Source organism: Schistocerca serialis, chromosome 4, assembly GCF_023864345.2.
Source record: "Schistocerca serialis cubense isolate TAMUIC-IGC-003099 chromosome 4, iqSchSeri2.2, whole genome shotgun sequence".
Taxonomy (NCBI): Eukaryota; Metazoa; Arthropoda; class Insecta; order Orthoptera; family Acrididae; genus Schistocerca; species Schistocerca serialis.
This window is the reverse complement of record NC_064641.1, coordinates 267,407,026-267,413,645: the sequence shown is the minus strand read 5'-3', so window position 1 is coordinate 267,413,645 and position 6,620 is coordinate 267,407,026. Positions and strand designations below refer to the sequence as shown.

At 39.1% G+C, this 6,620-nt stretch overlaps 1 non-coding gene across 1 annotated transcript; it reads right to left on the bottom strand.

Annotated features, from left to right (window-relative positions):
- Positions 1–3,125: 3,125 nt before the first annotated feature.
- Trnat-ugu (transfer RNA threonine (anticodon UGU)) lies at positions 3,126–3,199 on the bottom strand. Its single transcript has one exon. It is a non-coding gene; the product is annotated as a tRNA-Thr (tRNA).
- Between the last annotated feature and the right edge of the window lie 3,421 nt (positions 3,200–6,620).

The window sequence follows — 6,620 nt, the reverse complement described above, 5'->3', positions numbered from 1 at the left end:
CAGAAATAAGAAGACGTACATTTTTCATAATTTATTTATATATCGTTAGGCATAAGCTCTTGGACACATATGCTACAGCGGACATTTAAATTCTTCCAGATGAGGAGTTAAGAGAACAAGCACATCAAGTTTAAATACATTAGTTGTAAAATAGATACAAAAGAGCCAAGAACCAATAAATTGCACTTTCACATGACCAAATGAATGGTGATTAAAGTCAGCAATAAAAAGAACATCAAAATGAACAGTAAGATAAGTAATGAAAAGAAAATTGAAATGAACAATAAATTTACACTAATACGGTTGACTGGATTAAGAGACATGGGCAGCAAACATTAACCTTACATATTAATGACCAAGCTATCCATCCAAGAAATTGCAGCATCATTCAATTGATATAGATCTGATTTGGGATTGGGTATGCTCTAACTTTGCAGTCACTCACAGTATGGTCAACTCTCTGACTCAGAGCATTACAGTCACATTGACAGCTTCAGGATTTGCTCCATTTGTACAGAAGGTCGTGGCAGACACCATGTGATCTTCGAATCCTGTTAGGAGCTTTCCACTGTCGGTGGGGAAGTTTGAATCCAGTAAGTCTTTGAATGGGGTCGGAAGTGGGCCAGTGAATCGTCACGTTGTCGTCGTTCCAGTGCGTTTGGCAGGGCGGAATGATGTTAAAGTCTGTGTCTAGTAGTTGATCCGCTAAGACTAATGGGGCTTTTCTGTCCCTCATCCTTCTAGTGGTATATGAGGGATGCACTGGCAGCTCTTTGTCACTTTGAGTCCTTTTCATTTAACGGACCAAAAAGCCCTTCGTGACTAGCATAGATGGGTCAATGCGGCTCAGCACGAGTAACCACTACCGCGGTGTACTCTTGTTGCATCTACTGATGATACGCATCGTGTTGTGTAGTTTGACATCTAGTTTCCTTACATGGCTGCTTTTCGACCACACAGTGTAGCAGTATTCCGCGACAGTATATGCTAGTACTAGGAAGAACCTTTCAGTGTGGAAACGTATGCTCTCACCTGCTGCCACACAATTTATGCAAGATATTGGTGCCTGTGTTGACCTGGGCGGACAACGATTGCTCTCGTCTGTAGCATTTCTTATGCTCCAGGTGTCCCATGAGTGGTTCTAAAGAACAATTACTTCGACACGCAAACCTAGACCCATAAGTCACAGCAGCCAGACCACTTGTGGAATTTCTTGGCTTTCAGAAACTAGAGATAATTTTTCGTAAAAATGAGAGTTATATACGAGTTAAGTAGCAAATATTTGATGAATTTTGTACTAGGGTTATTCGTAAAGTAAGGAACGATCGGTCGGGAAATGGAAATCACAGTCAAATCAGCTGTTGCACAGGTGTGTTGGGCAGTGTCTCTAGTATGCTCGTCGATCACGTTATATCGTTCTTTTTAGTTCTGAGCACACAGGGAGCACATAAAGATAAGTAGAACGATAGTGTCTCCCGCCAAGTACGAAGGCCTGGTGAGAAATTTCGCCTGAAGCTATGCAGCTATACATTACATAGCTGTCGTGCGGTTTCTTCTTCAACACAAATTTCAGCGGCATTCTGCAGGTGGAATTAAGATGCTCCTGCATCGTTTTCAGTTGGAAATGTTTGATTACCCAGAATACAGCCCGTAATTGTCTCCCTCTGAGTTTCGTCTCTGCTCACATGAACCTCTGGCTATGAAGACAACATTTTGTTTGGTACAGACAACGAGCTGTCGAATTGGCGGAAAGCACTGGCGGCCGCCTTCTATAACGAGGGTATTGGAAATTTGGTACAACGTTACGACAAACGTCTAAGTCGGATCGGCGACTATGGAGATAAGTAGCTGGAAGTTGTAGCTAACTGTTGCAAATAAAACAGTTTTGATTTTCACTATGGTTTCCATTTCGCGACCTATCGTTTCTTACTTTCCGAATAGCTCTCGTATATAAATGACACAGGTATTCTAACAGAACGAAGAAAGACAACAAACAATATAATGACCAAAATGAGACTCGTTATAGTCGTAAATATGCAGTATTCTGTGTATACAAATGTGACAAAACCACTGATTACCATCTGGTGATGGTATGGTTCATTTGAATCTTTAGTGAATAATACCGCTTAGACCGTTTAATGTATCAGATCCCAAACTTAGAACTTGTGTGAAACAAAGCCAACAGGACTTAAGATGAGTATCGGCAGACCGGTTCTCTTTGTTTTTGTTTCTCTGGTTACCTTTCAGTCCATGCAGCCAACTCCTTAGTTATAAAGGCTATAACACTACCGGTTATCACTGGGTGAGTAAATTCCCTGTAATGCCTCTCCTGCGAGAGGAATTTAAAGTTTGACCATGATCGTATGCTAATATCAATTTATCGAACAAAATTTCGTCACCAGAAATATTACTTATTGACAGGGAGCAGCAGTCATTTCAACGAGAATCGAACAAATGTAATTGTGGTTGTAAACTGAAACTGCAGTTACATAAATAAGAAACTGTCGCTAGCCTAATTACTCAAAGTGATTCCAAGTAAATATACTGCTAACGAAGAAAACTAACTGCTGTATATGACTATACTTAGGAGTGAAAACTGTTTTGCGATCTGGACGCGAAACAATAGCACAACATAGCAGGTATTAAATGATGACTAACTGAAAACCTCAGCTGCCGACAGGTGTTGTTGATATACCTTGATGTGGGCAGCTGAAAATGTGTGCCCCGACCGGGACTCCCACCCGGGATCTCCTGCTTACATGGCAGACGAATAGCGCGACTACAGGGACTTATCCCTTGCACGCTTCCCGTGAGACTCACATTCCCAACTGTCCACAATTCTACATATGTATTGTACCTTATAGACATTTGCCTACCCACTGATTACTCGCGCACGCTTTGGCGATTCCCGTTAGAGTTTGGGCAACCTCTGCGCATTCGCACAGACGAAGGTCAATGGCTGGGTAGCCTTTAACTATATATACGAAGACAGTAACTTGTTCTCGAAAGAACAGTTACTGTTGATGACCGTGCAGATTTTCCCTGAAATAAATTATGACTAACTGAAAACCTCAGTTGCCGACAGGTGTTGTTGATATACCTCGATGAGGACAGCTGAAAATGTGTGCCCCGACCGGGACTCGAACCCGGGATCTCCTGCTTACATGGCAGACACTCTATCCATCTGAGCCACCGAGGACACAGATGAATAGCGCGACTGCAGGGACTTATGCCTTGCACGCTTGCCGTGAGACTCACATTCCCAACTGTCCACAATTCTACATATGTATTGTACCTTATAGACATTTGCTCACTCACTCATTACTCGCGCACGCTTTGGCGATTCCCGTAAGAGTTTGGGCAACCTGTGCGCATTCGCACAGACGAAGGTCAATGGCAGGGTAGCCTCTAACTATATATACGAAGAGAGTAACTTGTTCTCGAAAGAGATCCCGGGTTCGAGTCCCGGTCGGGGCACACATTTTCAGCTGTCCACATCGAGGTATATCAACAACACCTGTCGGCAGCTGAGGTTTTCAGTTAGTCATCATTTTTTCCAGGGAAAAGCTGCACGGTCATCAGCAGTAACTGTTCATTCGAGAACAAGTTACTGTCTTCGTATATATAGCAAGTATTGGTGGTGAAGTTAACCATGAGCAGCGCAGATAAAAGATTAATAGGTCTGGGCAACAATTATCCCTCAGTAAAGTACACTGTCTGTTTTAAAGCAAGAAATATTATGTTCACTACACTGTACCACTTAATGAGAGAGGAGCACAGCGAAACTGGACATGAGGTAGCTACAACACTTTACAACTGAAAGACACTAATATTAGCAAACTGCTATGCTCACCAAAGTGATTACTTTTTGTTTTCAAATGGAACATACACGCTTAGCATTATGCAGAACACAAGCGAAACATGGGGACCTTGTATCTGTTATGGTCTTAACAATTTCTTGCCAGTAGTATTAACAAGAACGCGAATGTCTCTAGAATGAACACTACACTTCATAAATAATTTCACTGTAAGGATTATTGAATTACTGGCTTAGCATTTGGTAGAGGGAACGTCTACTACTCGTTTACTACAAACACTTCTGACTGGACAGAATGAAGATACTTACACAAATGGAAATATAAGAATAAAAGCACTGTCACAGACCAAAATAAAGAATAATTGTGTTGGCCTTTAAATTTTAATAACCTGCAAATGTTTCTTATAATCACAATTCTATTCTGTTACTTTTAGTATTGAGCAAAGATTTTAAAATGGGAGAAAACTGTATATTGTAATTATATATTTTTCTTTACAGTAATTCTTTTGAAATACTTTGACTATTCACTTCTGCCAATCACATGGAACATTTCATACGAAAGATTAATTAAACACTTGAGAAAATTATTACTCTGCAAAAGTTAATAAATACTTTTAAAGCAGTAATGATTCATTAGAATTAGAACACTCAGGGTTATTGCATCACTAGGAAAGGAAACCCATGCAGGTAAATGACTGAGGAAATCAGATAACTTATTATTCGCATATTAAGCAACTTACTGGTCCATTCAAACAAATACAATATTATAGTTTGCTTGTATTTAAGGTGGTGGCTGTGGCGGTCTTCTATGGTACAAATATGAAGTCGTCACACATGATCATGGCTCTTGATGTAAAATTGCTCCCTAAATTGTCTTCTTGGCCCCGAAATTTCTTGATTCAGGGCAAACAAATAAATTCCAGTATCTAACAGCCAATATACATCCGCCTCCAAGATATAATTGATGCAATCTTGCTGATGTTAACTGTTTGGATGCTGACCTCTGACTATCTGTGTTACAAAACTTCTTGTGGTACTTCGCGCCAAACCACCTTTTACATTCCCGCCTACAGTTTTTCAATGCAGAGGGACTTCCCCCCAGGTTTTATATCTGCGTAAACCTACGTAAGTTATGCATGAACCAGTTTTGTACAAAATACTTTACTGTGTTTGCATTATAACTGCTGACTTTATTTTCCAAAATTTTGAGATTATGTATTCTAGAATAGTATCTCACCTTAGCAACAATAATATCTTCAGCAAATCACAGTTTGCAGTTCAGAAGAGTCCCTCTATTGAGAATACCACTACCACTCACCAGAAATAAAACATTACACAATAAAATAGCGCCGGTTGACGTTTCCTGCGACCGATCTAAGGCATTTGTGTGAATCACAGTGGTCTCCTAGGCAAATGAAATTTTATGGGATTCATGGCATAGCGAGCAAATGGATAACTTCATATCTAACCAAAAGAATGTAAAAAGTTATATTTAGTAAATCAACAAATATACTTTGGGCATGTAACTGTGACTGGTAAGAAATCACGTTTGGGGTTCCCCAAGACTCAGTCATAGGTCCACTGTTGTTTCTCATATATATAAAAGATCTTCCGCCTAATACACAACAAGCAGAATTAGTTCATTTTATGCATGACTCTAATATTGAAATCGATCCAAGCATACACACAGAAACAGAAGAAATGGAAGCAATATTATTAACATTGACCGGTTTTCTGTGAATGGTCTCATACTCAGTTTTAAAAAGACACAACATATTCAGTTCTGCACATGTAGGGGTACTACACCAATGCTAAGTGTAACACATGGTGAGGAAATAATAAAAGGGGCGGAAACTTCCAAATTATTAAGTGTCAATATTGATGAGAATTAGAGCTGGAAAAAGCATATTTTGGAACTTCTAAATCAGTTCAGCCACATTTGCACTTAGAATCATTATAAATCTTGGGGAGAGGCAAATCAGTAAGCTGATATTTACTGCATGTTTTCATTCAATAACGTTCTGGGATAAATCACCTTTAAGAAAGAAAGTCTTTGTTGCTCAAAAATGTGCTCTAAGAAAAATATGTGGTGCTCAGCACTGATCATCTTGTAGACACCTGTCTAAGCAGTTGGGCACTCTGATTACTGCGTCACATTGTATTTATTCCCTTATGAGGCCTGCAATAAATAATCCACTACAGTTCAAAAGAAACAATGATGTACATAATTACAAAGCAAGAAGGAAAAATGACATTCATTACTTCACATTAAGGTTGTCTTTATCACAGAACTGTGTTCATAGTGCCAACAAAATTTTTTAATCACGTACCCAGTGATATAAAATGTCTGACAGACAGCTAAGCAAAACCTGAAAACAAACTGAGAAACTTTCTCCTTGGCAACTCCTTTTGTTCTGTAAAAGAATTTCTATCATTGTAATGTGGAAAGAGTGAAGGTGGAAATTTTTAGCATGTAACCAACGTACAAATTAATTTGCGATGTGAATGTAAAATGACTCGGTCTACATCATTACGATTTATGCTGCAAAATGACCCATGGAACGTGAAGCTAACTATCTTACTATTAGATTAGATTAGATTAGATTTACTTTCATTCCAATTGATCCGTAGTGAGGAGGTCCTCCAGGATGTGGAACATGTCAAAAAAACAACAATACATGAAAAATATTTACAACTAAAACAAACAAACTAATGTACCATTCCACAGGTCCCAAGTGTAATGATCGTCATTTTTTAATGAACACTATATGAAACTCATTTTACAAATACTAATGCACTGAAT